At 34.7% G+C, this 21,924-nt stretch overlaps 1 pseudogene; it reads left to right on the forward strand.

The window, feature by feature from the left end:
* Nucleotides 1-18,905: 18,905 nt before the first annotated feature.
* LOC129875366 (5S ribosomal RNA) lies at nt 18,906-19,025 on the forward strand (annotated as a pseudogene).
* The last annotated feature ends 2,899 nt before the right edge of the window (nt 19,026-21,924 follow it).

Genomic DNA, 21,924 nt, shown 5'->3' on the forward strand with positions numbered 1-21,924 from the left:
CATCTCAAACAAGCCCTCACAGCTAGTTTCATGTGGAACATTACCACCTCATCAACTCTGTTCTCATTCTTAACTCAATTTAAGTCATAATGGCAAGTCTCATTGGACTCTTTTCAAAACTCAACTCAAATCATCAAACTCTTCTCTTTAAAACTTGTACAATCTCAACTCGATGAATGCAGAAAATATTATGTACGTTAAAACATAATTTCAACCCCTCAACTCAAACTCAAAATAGATACTTTAATGTAAAAATACTCAACTCATTTAAAGGCTCCTCATACTCAACTCATACTTAAACTCCTTTCTAAATCAAAGATGAAACTAATAATTCCTTAGACTCAAAATAGCGTGTAAATGGTTTATGCAAAAAGGTTCACAAATAATTTATTTAAAGCTCATACTCAAAAGATAATTTATTTTCAAAATATTCCTAAGACTCCAATCAACTCAAATTATGAACATCACATACCACAAAATCACATTAGACTCCAATCCACTTCATCACATAACATCCTCATCAATATACCTCTTCATCAATCATTCTACACATATTAAATAAGCACCATTCACGTCATCACTCACATCGTCATCAAAACATCATCATCACATCATCATCATATATTATCATTTACATCATCATCAAACATTATCATCATATCATTGTCAAGCATCATCATCACATCAATCATCAAACATCTACATCCAAAATCCTTATTTTAGTCATATGTTTATTTTATAAAAGCAAAGGGACATTCTTAACTAACGAATTCATTCTTTTCATTCCAATCAATACATATATACACACAACTATCCATCTCAACCTCAAGACATTTATGACAAGAAATCTCATCTTGGGTTCATGTGAATGAAACATGAACCCATACTCTCAAAAAAACTCAACTCAAGAATATCGTCAATACCTATAAATCTATATACAAAGATACATTTGTAGTTAATAATATAAAAAATAACTATTTAGTAACTCAAGTCATTAAAATCATCAATCAACCATTTGTATCTAAAAACATTCCATAGTTTAGGGAAAACTTTCAAGAAAACCTTTCTAGAAGGTGCAACTCTTTGACAACTCCTAACCAACACATCTATGGGCATATGGAAGAACTCAATCCATATTTTAGGTTAGCCTTACATACCTTGTTTGAAGACTTTGAAGAAACCTTGATGTTAGGTCTTCAATGGAAGGCTTGAATTCTTGAAGCTCTTGAACCCTTCTTGTTGGAAATGGAGAAGAAGAAGAAGAGAGAGAGAGAGAAGCTCCTAGGGCTTTTAGAGAGAGAGTGGAGGCTGAAAATATGATCTCAAAATAGTCTAGGGTGATACATATATAATTTGGGTAAGTTCCCAAATTACCCCTCCTCAAAAGTTTTGAAAATAGGCTAAAAATGCACCTGGCGCGATAGTGGCGCATCGCGCCCTTGCAGTTCCAGGCTGATTACGCCTAAAACCTGCACACCTCATAGTGGCATGCCGCGCCAAGGACCAAACTACTAAGGCACATTCTTGGTGCGATAGTGGCGCGTTGCACCCTTACAGCGCCAAGGCCAATATTTTCTGGGTTCTGGAAATTGGCTTGAAAAACCCTGCACACCTTTTAGTGGCGCGTCGCGCCAAAGCCCAAACTACTGAGGCATATTTCTGGCGCAATAGTGGCGCATCGCGCCACTGTGGCGCCAAGCCTAGTTTTCCAGCAATTGCAACCCAGGCCTGAAAATCTCTACTGTGCTAGTTCATCTTAGGATCGTCATATCTTTTGACTCTGAACTCCAAAAATTACATTCTTAGTGGCGTTGGAAAGAAGACTCGACGACCTTTAATTTGGTAGGTTGTGGGCCATCCAGATCATTATATTTCAAAAGATAAGGTCGTTAGAAGTCAACCCCTCATGCGAACTCCTCCTCAAACTTAGCCACGACGAATCCTTTGGCTTGATTTGGTCCTAGGGGTCCTTCATGACCCCACATCACCTCTAACGCTCTTCAATTACTTAGGAACTCATCCTAACTCATGTGAAAAATTTCAAGTCCTCCGGTCCGAGTCTGCACTCACGTGAAGAAATATTCGAGTCTTTGCGAAAACATTTCTGGGGTGTCACACTCAAGACCTTGAATAATGTGGATTGACTAACCATCAGTCTACGGGTGAAAAGCTGTACTAAATCGACATGGGTACTCAACTCCCCCTGAAAATTCCTCCAAAAGCTTGATGTGAACTGTGAGCCCTGATCTAAAATAATAGAAACAAGCACACCATGAAGACGAATCACCTCCTGAATATAGATACGGGCTTGATGAGTCAGGAATTTCAACTTAATGGGGCTTAATATCTAATAAAATAGTGTCCTTCTTGCTTATTGTGTCCAAAACTGAAATTAAAGTGTTGATTTTACATATAAGGGATCAAGGACAAGGCATGGGCACTAATTTGAAGAAAAGAGCCCAAAAAGTGGCAAAAATAAGAAAACATAGTGTTGGACCTCGCCAAGTGGACCACATAATAGCCAAAGGGGATTGAAAGTTAAGGCGAACTAACAAGGAAGGTCGGTGAGCAAGGAGCTTGAAAGGTAACTCGCCAAAGCAGAAGGCGAGCCTTATCGTGCTCGCAGAAAGGAGCTGAACATATTCCCTAAGTAAAGGAACAAAACAACTAGTGGAATGAGAAAAAGCCCATCCGCCGACTTGGATGGCAAGCTCGACTAAGCTCACCCAAAAGTTCTGCAAATTCCGAGCAGACTGAGCAGCAAAAACAACCAAGTAGAATTCAAATTGGCGACTCGCTGAATCTGTATGTGATCTCAATCATACTTGCCAACCAGACAGCCTGAGGACTGAAAGATTGATGAGATGAAATGCAAGATTCCACTCCCTTTGGTAGTTACCGAACACTTCGACAGGCACGACTAAAGTCGCGAAATCGTCCAGGCATGACTTTTTAGCCTATTTTTGGGGAACGTATAAATAGTCTGAAAGAGACAGAATATTGGACTTTTGCACTGCTGTGAACTGAAAGAATAGAACATTCCATTTACTTGGGGTAGTTGTCAAGACTTGACCTCTCGAGTCATGATAACATCTACTATAATCCGTCCAGTAGGTAAGCCAACCCGTATCCCAAAACTGTGAGTAATGGGATTGAGGATAGAAACTAATAGTACCAAAATAAAAACATGAACAAAAGGAATAGCGGAAGCACACAAATAGCTATATACAAAAAATAATAATATAAGATCAGATTTTGATATTGATTTTTGGGTGAATTTGGAGAAATCTAGATTGAGCATTTGGAATTGGAAGTGAAATCTTGCTGAATTCAATGAGAGACAATTATTTTGATAAAACTTCTTCCAATTTTGCAATGTGTAGCTAAATTTAATTGATTGCTAATGTATATGGAAGTAACAACAATCTTTTATTCTGTCCTCTCAATACATTTAATTTTAGTATAACTTAGCAGATAGCCCCAAAATTCTTTTTTTTCTTGATATTTTGGTCGGTGTATGATCTAGCTATTAATTTCCTTCCCTTATATGCGAAGTGATATGTTTAAACAACTACATTTATGGTAGAGATTTGGATATTAAAAACAAATAACAATGTGAACCTAAAGATAATCTAAGAATTCTTTGGCTCATGTAATATTTATTTGGCTTGGTAAATCAGTGCAAAAGCCGCAATCAAGTATAGAATAATAATATTTCACGACTGGCAAGATTTGATTGCAAGTCACATTAGTTTATAGTGTTTCTACAAAAGAAAACTAAAGGGAGTTTTGATAAATCTTTTCTCTTCTCTTGTTTTAGTTATAGCGTATGTATTTTAAATCAAAGCCTAATCTATAGTCAATTTCTTAAACTTGTTAGATCTTTCAGGTAGACACTCAAACTTAGTCATGTTTTAATGGAATATCTATAATTCTAATAAAGTGTTTTAATTAGATATTTATAGTTCAAAATTTGAAAAAACTTTTAGTGTGTTTTTATTCTTCTATTAGGTAGTTAAATTAACCATATAAAATATCTAATCTCATTTAATTATCTGTCATCTCTAGCTAGACCTCATATGAGTATGTTTTGTAATCAAACTCAAGTTGAGAATATTGGCGAATGGGTAAAAATAAATGAGATAACATAATTTATGTGATTAACTTCACTATTTAATAGACGAATGAAAACACACATTTAAAAAAATCAAAATTTAAACGAAAAATGTCTTATTGGAACACTTTACTAGGAGTTGAGGTGTTCATTTGAAATAAAACTTAATTAAAATGTTTAAATGAAATATTTTGATTAGTTTAAAAAATTGACTACTTATATTAAGCTTCAAATCAAACCCTTACACTTTCTATAATACAAAATCCTACACTTGTACCGCTAAAGAGGTGTACATGTAACTAATTATGATAATTTTAAAGCGGAAGAAATAAAGTAAATTAAAAGTGAAAGATTTATATATGGAGTAAAATATTATAATTAAATAAAAAATACAAATGACTTACTTGTTTCAAGTGACAGAAAATTTTACCAATAGTTATTATATCTTATTAAGTAATTCATGTAATTTTCATATTTATGTGTTTCGAAAGACAAAAAAAATATTTACTTCTTTTTAATAAATGGGGTGAATTAAAATTTTATATTTTTTAAAATAAAATAATTATATTGTTTTAATATACTTAGTTATGAATATACTTCACTGGGATCGTAAAATTAAGGTTTTCGTAGTATAATAGGTATAAATATTTAATTTTAAAATATAAAATATATATTCAAAAATGTATTATATTATACAAATATTCAATGTAATTAACTCAAAAAAACTAGGTATGGAGTAGGAGGATGCATTTAAAATGTTTGGGATTGCTTTTTTAAATGCTTTCTTCTTAAGACATTATTATTTGAAAAAAAATACTCAGGAGAACACTTTTTAATAAATAATTATTGATTTTAACGATATTTTTTATTTATTATCATCTATAGCAATGCATAGCAATATTATGATACATATGTCATGTATTAAAAGTGAATTATGCATGCAATATAAATATATTATAAGTATTTTTAAATATATATATTTATTTGATAAGAAATTGACACAATATATTATAAGTATATTAAAATGTGTGATAAATATATTATCCATGAATAAAATTTATATTATATGAGTTTTATAAATTACTCTTATATTAAAATTGTATTATAAGTGTGCAGCAAAAAAAATATTATTATTATAAATGGTAAATATTTAATATAGTATATATAGGTAAGTTTCCCTTATCATTTTCTTTGCTCTAGAGGATCATCTTTTACTATATATTATTGGTCAAAGATTCAAAGTTCTAAATCGTCCTAACTGTAATGAAACTCTGTATCTTTGAAAAAGTCTTATTGGGTCTTAACTAAACACTTTCAAACATTTACATCCCAAGCAATTGACCAGATAGTTTATTTTATTCTTTTTCTTTGGTTTGCAGTTTTCTAAAGCAAAACCTTGTGTGGTTGCTATGACAATAACAATATGTCTTAACTTTAAATTAGATAATTTCAAAGCAGAGAGTTCGGAAGCTTCCTTGTATCATATAGGCAAAATGATTCGAGAGATTCTTCTATTTGTCCTGATTTGATATCTCATTTTTGTACTTTTCGAAGTTTTATCTAAACGAACCTATTCAAAACTAATACTGTATTTTTGGAACTCTGTTGAATACCATGGAGTAAATTTATGTAGATACATAAATTTATGTAGATACATGTTTTTAAAAGTGAGTAGAACACAAAATTTTGGATTAAATATTAAAATCATAAGGAGGAGAATGACGATAAGCAAAAAAACACTACAATAGTCTTAGATATTGGGGCGAAGATCATTTAAGTCCTCAATTTTGCTTTAAAAATTAAACTTCCCTTTTAATTATCAAAAGTAGATACTCTTCCCCTTTATCATAATTTTTTTTATAAAATAATGAGAAAATAATCAAATGTCCTTCCAAGCTATTATCAAATTTTTAACTACACACTTATTCTTCACGGGGTCCTATCACCCCCTTACACTATTTTAAAATAGAGTTACTTGCTCCCTAAATGCTGAGGTGGCAAAGAAGGTGTAGTTCACTCTCTTTGAGAGAGTGAGAGATAAAGAGATAATTAAAATTTTAACTTTATAAATATTTCTTTTATTTCATATTAATTTTCTAATAATTTTTTAAAACAAGAAATTACTTTTCGTTTTATTATTTTTTTACCATCTTTATCTTTTTCCTTTTATGTTTAATAGATCAAGAGACACCGACGGTGGTTCACCTCCACCATCAGGTCTCCATCCTCATCAACTTTTCACCAAGCCAATTCTCATCTTCAAATCATGCACTTCTCACCATAGCTCTACCTTTCACCACTTTGGAAATTTGTTGGTAGCTCAACATCACAATTGAAAATTAAATGAATCAAATTTTAGAATCGTTAATGGAAGAATTCATTGAGTAATAAACACAAATAATGAAGAAGAATTCATTAGCGAAATCATTTGGTAATAGACCCATTTATTGTAATTGTTGCAAGCATTAATCGAGTTTATCATATCAACATTGTTAAATCTGAATCAATACCGGTCTCTCCACTAGTCCGGCACCTTCATCCCGCCAAGCTGGTGTCGTTTACTAGTGATTCTTTGAAGAATCGATATCTTAGAAATATTATAGTAGCGGAAGAAAGAAGCAACTTTCGATAGCGGAGTTTTTCGTTTGCTTCTAGCTTTAACGGATAACATCAAGATTCCCTAGTGTTTAGAATTTCGGTAAAGGTCAAAGATGTGGTAGGCATGGCATCCTCGTCTTCAATCTGCAAAAGCCATCAAAAAAAAGAAAAGGAGGAATGGGAAAGAAAGAGAAAAAGAGAAAAGAAAAATATAAAAGAAAAAGAATAGAATATAAAAAGAAGTTAATATTTTATATATTAAAAAGGGTAATATTACGTGGTAGGCGTGTGAAGACCACTGCCTAATATAAATCTGGGTGTGAGTTCATAGGGGGTATATATTTCACTTTTAAAAGGTTCAGGAGGGATGATAGGACCTTCGTAACAAATAAGTGTGTAGTTGAAAAATCGGTAATACCTTAGGGAGACATTTGGCTATTTTATAATAAATAATCATATGTAATCCGTATTTTATCCTTGCTATTTGCAATCCTCTATCTATATTATATATTATTTATATAATATATAATATAGATTATTTATATTATTTATATTATTATCTAACTTGGATATTTATAAATATTGTTATTTATGTTCCTTGAAGTAGAATAATCCTTTTATGAATTTATCATAAAATTTAATATTATTTTATGATTATTATTTTTTATTCATATTAAGTAAGTGCGAGAATAATCCTTTTATGAATTTATCATAAAATTTAATATTAGTTTATGATTATTATTTTTTATTCATATTAAGTAAGTGCGTGTATTTAAGTTTCGCTTTTCTCTTATTTATATAAATGAAAGAGTTTTGATTGTAATTAATGGAATGTTCTTAATTATAATTTAAAAATTGTTTTGATCAAGTTCAGTTAAACAGATGAAATTGAGAATAGCACAAGGGCCTAGATATCAAACTGAGATGAGTAGGAAAGTTTTTCAAATCATTCTGCCTATCATATAAAATTAAACATAATTATATATAGGGTGAAAGTCATTTACAGCCCCCGAACTTTACTTTAAAAATCAAACTCCCCATCAACTTTGAGAAATAATCATTCTATTCCTTTTTTCTTAATTGACTTTTATGTACATTCTACCCTTACATTATAAACCTGTCTTCTTTTTTTTATATACTTCTTTTAATTTATTTTTTATTTTTTAATCTATATAACATTTTTTTATTAAAAGAATATTATTTTCATCCAAAAAAATGAAAAGAAAAAATATTGATTAAGTACATTATTGAATGTCGTTCTATGATGAAACAAATGAACAAAATAAAAAAATGATATTATTAATTTTAACGGAATCTATAATATGATAACCTTACAAACATATTTTGATGCAAATAATAAAAAATAATTAATAAAAACAAAGATATATTTCATAACAATTTGTTTAAAAAATTATCTATTTATATAGTAAATAAATTTTAAATTATTTTTTAAAAAAGAAATCATTAATGAAAAAAATATTAATTTATCTACATAGATAATAGAGAATAAGACATAGGCATGCTTATATAAACGTGCCCTTTTAACATGGATTTAGTTATCGACTAAGTCCTCCAACTTTCGGTGTGCACGATTAGACACTTAAGATTATATAAAGTTGAACAAGTAGACACACATGTTCTATATGACAATTCGCGTGAAATATACTCGAACCGATTTGTATCATACAATGTAGGACACATCTATGTTATGTGTATGTCACGACCCCAACCCACTCTAAGTGGAACCCACACTAACCCTACGGTGGAAGAACCAATACTACACCCCAAACTAATTAGACTATCAACCAACATGCATTTAAACATGTGTAAACAGATTAAATATACTAGTTCAAAAGTTGTTCCCATTAACTCAGAAAATTAGTCAAAACAAATGTGAAAAACAATCTCTAGAACCTGAAAATCATTGTATCAAACTCACACTAATGTTCTAGAATAAAGGGATGCAACCCCCAAACAATAGTATAAAACACGAGTCTGAATAACAAAAGGGGTCTAAGTACGAAGAGAATAAACTAAGACTAAGATGAATCCACGGCAGCCTGAAAGAATTGGCTCACCATTGAATTCGATAAAGTCAATGATATCCTAGTTAAGATCTCTCAACAGTTGCTTGAAGATGTCCTGTACTCAACAAAGAAGGAGAAAGTGCAGTATCACTACACAATCCAATATACTGGGAAGATCACTTGGTCATTCTAGTAAATTAAATATGAATTAGAAACCACAACATAGTAAAACAACAACATATACAATCACATCACAGTTATAACAATTCGTAAATCAATATACAAGTCACCATATTTAATCACAATACAATAGTCCACAGATGGTCCTGTCACTCCCCGAGTCAACACCCTAGGTGTGACCGACACTAAAAAACCATTTTCCAAGCCAACCCTTGGCCTAGCTAACTCACTAAGCAAAATACTTTAACTCATAAAAGACATGCAATATATATATATATATATATATATATATATATATATATAATGCACTTCTCATAATAGAGTCTCAACATACTCTTGAATATACTAAATGTAAGTGTTTTTAAAACATGAATTCAAAATAATAAACTCAACGCTGTCTAACTAGTCTATGAAGCCTCTAAGACTGACTTTGAAAAGGGTACTAGCAAAGGTCCACAGCGACCACAAACTGATAAATAAATGACTGAAAAGTAGGAGTGTCAAAAATGAGCCCAAACTAAAATAACATGCCCAAGCCACCCATAATTTTATGGATTGGGTACAACATACTTTAGAATTGGGTCAGTTTTCAACCCAATCCAATATAACCCATTTTAAAATAATTCTGAGTAGAGACCAATACATTCTTCACTTCAAACCACTTCTTTATACCTATATTCTAAACTCAACCTGCTACTTCCACCTCTTCACAAAAACATCATAGCTTAGATTTCGAATTTCATAGGCAGATTCATGACGTTTTTTTCAGATTCTGGTTCGGATCATCTTTCTCTGTTTTTGTACTGAGATTTCAATCTCTTCCCAGGTTTGAACCATCTTTCTCTTCCTAACAAGATTTTTTTTTCGTTTTGGGCTTCAAATTCTTTCCAATTCATTCTTTAATGAATTTTAATTGATTTTTATCACTTCTATGCTAATTAGAGGTTGGTTTACTATTGTAATTTTATTGATTTCAATTGGATTTTGATTATTTTTAATGTGTATAAATTTTATTATCGGGTTGAAAAGCTAGAAGGGAGAATAGGTTTTTTTTGGCTTCAAAAATGTATAGCACAAGGTTCACTGAGGATTTTGCACAAGGTTATCCTTCAGATGAAGAATGACCTGGATACATAATAACAATGACAGAATACTTATTAAAGTAAGCTTGTTTTCATATAATTTAGCATAGCTCGTCACACACTAATAGCCCGTTGCCCATTGATTATAGTGGCAAAAGATGAAAATATCTAGCAATGATGAATTTGATGTTCAAAATAGACATTGTTGTATTGATTTTGTGTCTTATTTTGTAGGATTTAGCACTTTTTATAGATAATAATATTGAAGCATCTATTAGAGCTCTACAAGTTCATCAAATCGGAAAAATAAAGATGTGAAGCATGGAATTTTTATGAGAAGTTGCCATGTGATATGAATGAAGATGAGCAAAATGTAAAACATGTGGACTTGTGTTTCTAGCTAACTCAACTTCGGGAACTTCAAATTTAATGGACATCACTCAAAACACCAAAAAAAGACAACCAATCAAGGTACGCCACTAGATTAGGAACAATATCGTGAAAAGATAGCTAGGATGAAGTAAGATGACATAGACTCTATACACATATATCCAATATGCATCTACATGAACTAACATAGGCGGGGATTAGGACATGTTCCTAGCTAACCCTCAAAGGAAAATAAGGACACAAAATTAAGTAGTCTCAAACATCATCATAGTCTAGAAATGACAATAAGAGAAAATATAGACTCGATTTTCCCTCGAACCATGAGGGCTCACCACACAATCTTATGTAGATCACCAACTAGCCATGAGAAGAAGATGGAACATCATTCCCTACATTGTGATATATTGTAAGCAATGAAGTACACGTTAGTACGTTTGAATGTACTAAGTATGTAGGCAATGCAATGCATGATAAAACCATGTTGTGCAAATGACCATTTCAAAAAGCATGATAAAAGAATTATTAAAATCATAAGTAGGCATAAGAAGGATCAATGTACATTAAACCATAAAAGTATACAAAAGTAAAGAGAGGATTAGTCAATTAAAATATTTTACGGACCATACATATGTGGGAGATAACCGTAATCGACATTAAGACCATGCGAGCTATAACATGAAATCCCGATGTAACTCCCACATCAAGGTAGGGAGAGACTACTTATCAAGGTAGACTCTATATCATCATCATCATCATCATCATTAGAACCGGGTACTCACCTCAAGTTCTCTTTTTCTATGGTGGCAAGTTGTTATGGGACTAGAGATTACTCTAAGGACCCCTTAGGTCTAGTGCTCACTCAAATTCCTCTCAATACTAAGTCAACATCACACTGAATACATATTATATCATAATATAAATATATCATAGGAATAGCTCATTCCTTATCATTCATTATTTTTCATCAGTCATTTATAGACCTTAATAATCATTCATAAACTTGTTCATAAGTGTAACTCACTATCACGTTATTCATTTAATGTGGGTGTAGGCCTTCCATCATTATGATTCATTTTCATAAAAATATCATTAGGGTCTTAACTCAGCCTCTTCACAAAACTAGCTTGAAACATCATTAAAACATCATTCAAGATCTTGCACGAGTCGTTTATAATTATTCATTTAAAATCTTTTGAAGTTCGTGATCAAGATTTGTACTTCAAAATAAAGTGAAAACATGAATATATGATGAATTGGCTTGTAATTCATAAAATTGGATTGAAATCATGCATGATCATATACTTTATATCAAACCATAAATAATTCATGAAAACAATATTAATTGAAGCATTATTGAAAATACCAATAATCCATATCAAGAACTCTAAAGATCAATATAGAAAAATTCATAGAAAAACTCTTCAACTCGATGCAATAACCATCAATTTATATTAAAATAGATTCATAATCATAATTTGAATTATAATTCATGTAATTGAAATAGAGATCATAAAACTCATAAAATACATACTTGAATTTATCAAAAAGATGTGAATTTATTGGGCTATATGGGTGAAAGGTGCCCTCTGATGTATCACCTGCATACCTTGAATAAGAAGACCAAAGAAACTTGAAGAAATTTGAACTTTTGATGGAGAACTTGAAATATTTTCTTGAATGTCTTCAATGGAGTTTTTGTTAGCCTTTGTACAGAGAGAATTATTTGAATAAATGAATTGTTCTAGAACAAAGAAGAATAGGATTTAGGTTAGTTTATAGGGTCGAACTAGGTCCTATAAATATCTAGGTTCAATAACTATTAGTTAGGGAAAAGTCTAACATGTCCCCACTTAAAAATTGAATATGGATGGAAACCTTAGCCCAAGTCCGCGATGCAGACTTGTTCCTTGATTGGTCAATTTTGAGCGAATGAGAATTTGGCCAGATTTTGACTTGGGAAAAATTTACACTATAAGAGAGAAGCTTTGCCACGCGGACCTATCGCGCACCCTTCTGAAAATGCAATTTTTGGAATTTTTTTATCTTCTAGGATACTTGGCCTAAAAATTGACATAGGCCATTTTTATAATGTTTAACCTTAATATATCATATTCCAACCTCCAAATACCTGAGATATTACAATATCTCCCCCATGGGAACATTCTTCCTCGAATGCGTTAGATTTAGCTTGAGTAGAGAAGAGTATATAGCTAACAACCCAACATGAATGAAATAATACAATTTTAAATATCATTTTAAATTAAGTTCATGAATATGCATGCATGTAATGAGACATAGAGAGGTTGGAATGTGAGAGTTTGGAGGATTTGAGCATGAAGGGCTAAATACCTTAGGCCAGAATGGAAGAAAAGAGATAAGGATATTGTTTCATCTTGTCTGCTTCTGCTTCCCATGCAACACTTTCAACTTCTTGATTCCTCCTCTAGACTTTAATGGATGCAACTTCCTTGTTTCTAAACCTTTTAACTTGGAGTTCCAAAATTTCAACCGAGACCTCCTCGTAATTCAAGTATCCTTCAGCACTCACATTACCCAAAGGTACAATGACATGGGAATCACCAATACATTTCCTCAACATGATACATGGAATACCGAATGAACTGAGGCTAACTCCAATGGTAAATCAAGTTCATAGGACTCCTTACCAATACACCTTAGGATTCTATACCTATATAGGAATTGTTTTCCCAAAAGTACTACTCCTTACCATAACATTCAACAAACCTCCAGTCCTAATTAAGAACACCCCATGCACCGTTCATTCATCCACGTGCCATCAACACGACATTCAAGCCTAGTTCTATAACCATTCTAATACAGTTACTTGAAATAATTAACAAGAAGTCGTCAGTAGCCTACTGCAATCACTCACATATCAACAACCACACATTCAAGCCTACCATTCTAACCACTTTATAGCTCCTTTGAAGTCAACATCACTTTAGAATTTTCATGTTTACCTTAGCATCTCTACATCCGTATTTGCATTAACCCTTACCAAAGGGCACACCAATATACTCTTATCTATCTATTGCACACAAAAAGATTCCATCTTGCTCTTCCCCCATGTCTATAACCTTAAATGGAGTAAGCATACTATAATTATAATAATAAGAAACACCCACTCTCTCCACATTGGACCTAACTCATCCATCAACAGTTATGGGCTCTACTAAATATCATTTTCTTAGGACATCAACATTTCAAACACATAACTGACTTTGGTAACGAATTAATCCTTCTCCCCCTTGTGAGAAAACCTCAATCTTATTATCAACCACCATTGATAATTCCAAACTATTTTTAAAAAGAGTACAACCCTCATTAGAGCTACTTAACCTTACCCCAAAATACCAAATCATTATCCTTCCACTCAAGAACCTGCTCACTACGAAATTGAAAGTTAACCATATGGATTCTACAATTAATGGATACATAATAACCATGTAGCCAATCCATGTTAAGGATAGCATAAAAATTAGTCATGTCAAGATCAACAAGATTGCAAGATCGACATGGGGTAATTTCTATCATAACCCAACCCCGTAGGCCGTGACGGGTCGCTCATCCATTCTGCCAATCCAGACGCGGCGCCCTTTCTCGTTATCATCTATTGCCCTTTCTTTCCTCCCGGCTATTCATACATGTCCAAACTAGACACTCGCGTATACCCTTACTAGCTATCAGCAAATCTTTCCCCTATTTGAGTCATAGTATATAACATGCAAGAAAATATATAAGCCGACAAGGCCATCACAACGGGGGATACGTCCCCAAAATATAAACTATATCCGCATAATTGTACATACATACCTATGTAACCCATATACAATCCACACATATATCTACAGACCTCTAGGAGTATAATGATAACATAAGATGGGACAGGGTCCCCACCATACCCCTGACTAAACAAAATGAGTGTACAAATCAAGAGACCAGTACCACAACAAGGCTCCAATACAATGGAGCTTCTCCCGAACTTGCTGGTAGGAGTCCTAAGATGGTGGGTCTCCAAAACATTCATTTGTACCTACGGGCATGAATGCATCCCCTCAAAGAGGGGGGGGGGGTCAGTATGACATATGTACTAAGTATACAAAGCATAACTAGAAACATATCTGAAGTAAAGAGAGCCAGGGGGATAAATTCGTTACATAAGAAAATACTGTACCTGTACCTTGTGAATCATAAAAACATGCATGCTCATATTAATAATATAGCCAGCCCTTTCAGGGTTCGGTGAGTCATAACTATAGGACCATCATAGGGCCCGGCTCCATCACCACCTTATCACATCACATCATCATCTCATATATATATACATACGTACCCGGCCCTCTAGTTAGGGACACGGTAAGTTCTTTATGTCATCGCATTATAATTTCCTCATATAGCGTACCTGACGCTTTAGTGAGGGACTCGAGAGATAATGCAGTAAACTGTGTATGATTATATACCCGACCCGAGACTCGGTAAAAGAAGGGTTACGGTATACACGAGTAGAGTAGTGAGTAACCATATATAATTTAAACCATCATTGGAGACTTGTTGAAATAATCAAAGTGAACTATCATTTAAAAATTAAGATAATAGCCATAATAAGTACCTTTGGAGTATCATTATGGTTTGCATCAAAGTAACACTTTTGGAATCATCTACTCGTATCAAGGTGTAATAAAATATATTTTGGAAGTCAAGAAAATGGCCATCTTAGTGGCTTTGAGAATGGGGACTTCCTTGGGATCACATATACTTTGTCTATTCGCTTCATAAGGTTCATGCCAAAAAAAGAAGATTAACTTTACCTACTTACTACTTCCCAAGGTATAGAAAAACTTGAGAAACCATAGTTCAATTGTTGGAAGAGTTCTATCTTAAAGGAGTGAATAAGAATCATGCTTTATACCATAACATAAATTATACCAACTTAGGATGGTTGGACACTTTCACATGAGTCGAGGCAAAAGGACATAAGTTCTAGGAATTTAAAAATATTGGCCATCCTAGTGTACTTAAAAATAAGAGCTTCTTGTAAACTTTGTGCTTTCTTCATCCGTTGGCTTTCTATGGGTCATGCCAAAAGAAAGAAGGGATAGGATTTACATACTCTGTACTTTCCCTTTGTAGTCGTCATATACATATGTGCCGCGGAATGTATGACCTGATCCTTAGATAGTAATATATGTCGAGGAACGTCGGCCCGATCCTTAGATAGTGACATACATCATACTTGGTCCATCAAGGGACTCGGTACCATAAATATTTAATCATAACATCATAACCTATGTCAAATACATATCAAGAGTGAAGAAGGGTTTTACATACTTATGCCAAAACATGCCAAGAGAAAGAAGGTAGCTTTACATACCTCTTTAGGGATTAATTGTAACCCAACTTGCCTCGATATCTCCTTAACCTATTTAACATAAAAGTACTACTAAGGTTAATAGACTTTCATTTTCCAATTTCCAACTCTACACCCACGTATTCATAGGAATCATTCCCTTATCCCTTTCCCCCGACTAGTTTATTACTAGTTCCGAAGTTATCAAAAATTGGGCAGCATCTCCCCTATACTTGCTCTATCCAACTGCTAATTTTAGAAAAAATATTACCAAAAACAACCAGCAGCTATATATATAATCAAGTCACCTCAACATTACTCAATACAACTCCAAACAACTAGCTCGAAACTACAATACCAAAATAAAGTTTTTAGCCTTCCTTTAATAAAATCTTTTACCATACGAAACGGAGGGTCGTGTAGCTACAACCAGAAGCACCCACACCCCTTTTTGAGTACTTTACATCCCTTCAAAACGTAATTAAACTACCCCCAACCTGCATCACCATAACTACAATACACTACTCGACTCCGATTTACTTACTACGACATCAATTTAGTTTGTTTCTAATGTCAAACATTCTTATGCAATTTTTCTACTTCCAACCTCATTTAAGATATTTAATATACCTCATAACAACATCATAAACTCCAAATTGAAAGAGAAAGCCTTACCTTGCCCGAAACTCACCAAAACTCGCCAAAACTCGCCTCGGAACTCCTTTAGCGTGGCTGAAACTTTGGAGCTTTTTGATAACGTTTTTGGCTGGTTAAAATCCTAAATTTTCATTACTAACAGCTTTATAACATCGTGGTGAACCCTAGATAATTAATTTACAGAATAAAATCGGAGACTCACCTTTTTTTTCTCCCAAATTCGAGCTCTCTCTCTCTAGCTTCAAGTTTCTCTCCTTTCTTTTCTCTAAAATTTTCTTGTAGCTCTTTTTTTTGATAAAAATGAACTTAAGGGATAAGAATGAGTTGGAAAATCATCAAATATATATATGTATACCACCTTAGGGGGGTGACACATGTCAAGACCCAAGTGGTAACATGTGTCAAGCCCTTGTTAGGCCAACACATCGTACCACCCCTTATGGGCTGCCATGTGGCAGGTGGGGCCCACCCCTTGTTGCAGTTGTTGCCACGTGGAACTCCCTCTTGCTTCTACATGTCGCTCTCTTCTTCTCCTCATGTGTTCATAATCTTGTATTACTTTATGAACCTATGTAATCCTTCCCATGTAGGCTTGGTATGTACTCAAGTAGCTTAAATATGTAAGATTTCCAAGTTGGTAGCTTATGTAAATAAGTTGAGTCCTACGATTCATTATTTGGCCTCCAACTTCTTCTGGATTCTTATAACTCTATTTCCAATCTTATCTACTATGGGGTATCACATTCTCCTTTCCTTAGAGTTGTTTGATAGCGGTATAGATTATCTGGCTCACATGGTAAACTTTAAGAAGCTTAAGAGTTCTTAAGAAGTCTTAAGAAGCTTTAAGAAACTTTAAGAAACTTAAGAGGCTTACGATCCTTGCAAGAAACTTAAGAGCCTTTCAAGAGACTTAAGAACATGTTCCAAGGTACAAAAGTATGGGATGTAACATCCTTTCCCCCTTTAGGACATTCCTCCTCGAATGTGAACCAAAATCTTTCTTACGATCTTATACAGATTATGGGGAAATTCCTGTCTATTGCAATAACCCACACTTTTATCAAGTATCAAATATAAAAGTTTCAAAAGTTGGGATTACCTGTAGATGTAGGGAATAAGTAAGGATACTTATATTTCATTTCCTCTTCGGCTTCCTAGGTCATTTCTTCGCGATTCTCATTTCGCCATAACACCTTGACAGAAGCTACATCCTTAGTCCGCAATCTTCTAATCTGCCGAATTAAGATGGCGATATGTTGTTCTTTGTAGGATAACTCCTTTGTGACCTAGATATAATCTACGGGATATACCCTGGATGGATCACCAATACACTTGCAAAGCATTGATACAGGGAAAGTTGGATGTACTGCTTCCAGATCCACCGGTAGGTCAAGCTTATAGGCAACCTTGCCTATTCGGTGAAGGATATGGTAAGGGCCAATATATATCCGACTCAGATTCCCTCTTCCTACCAAACCTGATTACTCCTTTGATGGGCGACACCTTCAAAAATACCCAATCGCTCACTTGAAATTCCAGAGGTCGACGTCGATTGTCTGCATATAACTTCTGTCGACTTGGGGCAGCTAATAATCTCTCCTGAATAAGCTTTACCTTGTCCACCGCTTTTTGGACCATGTCGGGGCCTATTAGTCATGTTTTGGCAATATCAAACTAACCAATGTTGGCCTATACTTTCTGTCATACAAAGTCTTATACGGGGCCATCTAGAGACTAGAATGACAGTTAATATCATAAGTAATCTTGGCAGGTAGTAGGTAATTGTCCGACCTACCTTTGGAGTCAACCGTATAGGACCGCAACATATCTTCTAGCATTTAGCTAGTAAACTTAGTTTGTCCAACGGTCTGGGGGTACAATAGTGTACGAAGACCTATTTGTCTTCCCAATCTCTTTGTGGGCTGATCTTCAGTAGTTAACTATAACTCGGGCTCCTTCGTCTGAGACAATAGTTATGGAAACTCCATAAAGTCTCACTATTTTCTTGATCTATAATTTCTCACCTTCTCGACTGAACAAGTAGTCTTTGATTGAAGGAGCATGGGCTGATATTGTTAATCTGTGGATGACATTCCATATAAAATCATCCGTCCATAGAGTGCCAAATGAGTCTCATAGCCAAGGTCGTGTTATGGAATATTTGACCTCGTGTGTTACTTCTTGCCTTCTTTAGATGACATCAACTGGTACCCTTACCTTTTGGGTTTTGCTTTTTACCCCTCAGAGTTGGCTGCCAAGTGGTGTCAAAATTTCCTCACACACTTGCCTGTATTGCCATTCCGTGGTTTTCCTATCATTAATTGGTATTATGTTGAAGAACTGTGGAATACAAGTGTTCCATCTGTTACTAATCAGCTAATCCTGCTTGTTTTGCTTAAGCCATTTTACTATACCCTTAATGTAACTTATAAAACTCTAGGTACATAATCTCGTGTCGTTGCTTTGCCGCTAGTTTAGATTCTTCCTTCTCGTGTGATCATACCAGCACTAACACACCAGATCTCACCAGAATTTCAAAGTTAAGTGTGCTTAGGCGAGAGTAGTACTAGGATGGGTGACCCCCTCGGGAAGTCCTCATGTCCCGTTTCATTGCAATCCTTGCAATAATGTTCAAGTCACTCAACTTACCCCAAGATTTACCTTATCATCGTCTCGCTAGTCTTTATATTTCTCCTTTCCCTTTCCTCTTTTATCTTACAACCGGTATCAGGGTAGATCTTTAGTTTCACCATGACCATGTTCTTTTTGGTCATTTGATTTCACTTCTCTTTGTATCTCTCTATAACGTCTCAAAAATATTGTAACTCCTTTTCATCATGTACTCCTCCACTTGTTCTTACGCTGTATATATATATATATATTCATAGGTTGCACAACTACTTTTATACAACCGGTATGAGGTAAATGCGGTCTTTTCATTTCCTGGTCCATCTCACTTTACATATCACTTTCACACTAGAACTTGCTCGCGCTAACGCTATTCCGTCCTACCTCTTTTCTTTTTTTTTCCTTTGGGTACTCCTTGGTCTCCTCATTTACTTCCCATAGGAGGTTTTCTATTCTTTCTCCTTGAAACTTGCATGTCACATCCCTGCAGCCAACACTCTATTGCGATATCTTAATCTTTACTTAACCATGGCCTTACTACCCTTTACACGACCCTTAGATCTCTTAGTCTTACTTTCTTATTGTGTTCACCCCTTTTTGTATGCACCCATCCATTAGGGTCTCTGCTAATTGTTCTCTGCATGGTCTCAGATATTACGGATCCTATCCATTCATTGTTGGCCTTTAGCCCTTGCTAACTCGTGCCGGCATGAGATCTCGCTTGAAGTTTAAGCATTCCCGTTACATGTGATAGTGTCCATTGACTTTATCTCACACTTGTATTTCTCTTGTCCACTTCCCCCCTTCAGGGTGTACCTGTGTCATCCTCTATTTATTTTCAATTTTTCATACGCATATGATTCTGTTCCAACATATTTGACATACTGTACTATATCTACACCTTCTGTTAGATCATCTATATTTTAGGTTGCCCCTGTAAGAAACCTTAATACAACCATGGGGTGCTTAGAATTCTCGATAGCTAGTACCCAATCGAGTCCAAGTACCAGTACTCGAGTCATATAATTAATATAGTAGTTTATCCAGAGTCACATTCCTTTCTCCCCTACCAGTGGTTAGCTAGAGCCCCTAATCATTTCAACTTCTCCCTTTGGAAGTATTTGTACTCTAGTGACCTGTGTTTCTAGCTCTACTATAACATTATCTTCATCCTAGTGGATACCACTTGTCTCTCTCAATGGACTCGCAACACATCAATGGTTTTGCAGAGCTACCTCCCTCATCCTTCAGGGGTCATTATATTTGTCATGGCAGAATCACATATCCATAATACTTCTTTATATCTCATAAGCTCTTACCCTTGTCGGGTACCTAAGGTTAACTTCCAATTCTTCTAGTCTCATGTCACTTTTACTTTAATAATGGTCTTATCTTCTCGCCTTTTCGTACTACACCTTCAATTCGTAGCTATCTATTCCCTTTTTCGTCCAATACTCGTACTTAATTGATCACGTCTATCTTGAGTACTTCCTGCAATAGTCCTTCTATTCTTTTAGTCCATGGCCATTGTTGTGCCCAAGGAGTTTCATGTTACCCCCATATCCCTTGGGAAAATCATTCCTTGGTATCACCAACCCTTCTGAATCCTTCTAGTATGTTATCCGGTATATGAAGCACATGATTCCGGACAGCCCATAAGTTCATGTCTTCCATCCACAAGTTATTTTAGTCTCTTAATAACCAATAAAAGGTTACAATAAAGTATCCTCTAACTACTACCAGAAGGAAATTAAGATCCAATAAGAACCACAATATTATTTAGTGCCTAACTCGTATGGTTTCCCTCTAGGTTCATTCTTAAGTTGAGAACAACTTATCTCGTTCACCACTGATGATTGAGGGTTCTTTACCTTCCCACCAAAGTGGAACTCAATAGCTAGACACCTTGCCCTCCAATGGGAGTTTTTCCTCTGCCCTAAAACTTCCTAAGTAGACATGGGTCCCCCCTTATCAGCAACCTAGAGGGTACCCCTACATCTTTAGTTCATCATAATAGTGTACTCGGTATCAACTTCCAAGCCGTATGATAAACTTATAGCTCATTCCTTTTTTTCTAGAAACATTTCGATAGAGTTTCCTCTATATTCCTAATAATCCCAAACCTGCACTAAGGAAATACCAACAATGCCATGCAAGGCCGACATATATATACATCCATATCATAGCATATCACCGCCACAATGCCTCATAAGGCTAATATATACATATGTTTATAGTATCTCATACCACAGCCGCACAAGGCTTCCAATATTAGGCCAAAAACAAAGTGACAACTTGCCCCATATAGCCAGCAAAACTATACTTATCACTCCCCTATACCTGTGACCGATCAATCCCTAGTTTGACCCGGTGACCTAGGAGGTAAAGTATGCTCCCCATCTCTATCTGGTTGCTATTTTCTTATCGGTCCCTCGTCCTCTTCCTTTCTTAAATCCAAAAGACATCGATAGCCAGGTAATTCCTAGTTGCCATAACACGTACCATAGAAGCCGGCCTGACATAGTGCTCGATCATAAGAATCGCTGGTGTGGCTTTTGCAACCACTTCCCCGGTCATCAACTGCTTTGGGGAACCTATCATTGGGATTTCCGAGGAATCGATCTCCATAACGTAATCAAGGTCTTTAGAGGGATCAGTCTCAATAGAATAACTAGGGCTCTACCTGCTTGGTCCTGGAGCCTGAGGTCCCATGTGTACCCTGAGGGCCTTCTCTACACCCTCTATACTGTTTAGAGCTAGTCTCTTTATTTTCCACCAACTCCTGTATCCACCTATAAGAAAGGAGGTCAAAAACAAGCTTCCTTTATAGGTATGGCCTCATACATAGTAGTCTGCTAGAGAGGGGTTATCTTGATAGAT

The sequence above is a fragment of the Solanum dulcamara genome, chromosome 11 (genome assembly GCF_947179165.1).
Source record: "Solanum dulcamara chromosome 11, daSolDulc1.2, whole genome shotgun sequence".
NCBI classification, from domain to species: Eukaryota; Viridiplantae; Streptophyta; class Magnoliopsida; order Solanales; family Solanaceae; genus Solanum; species Solanum dulcamara.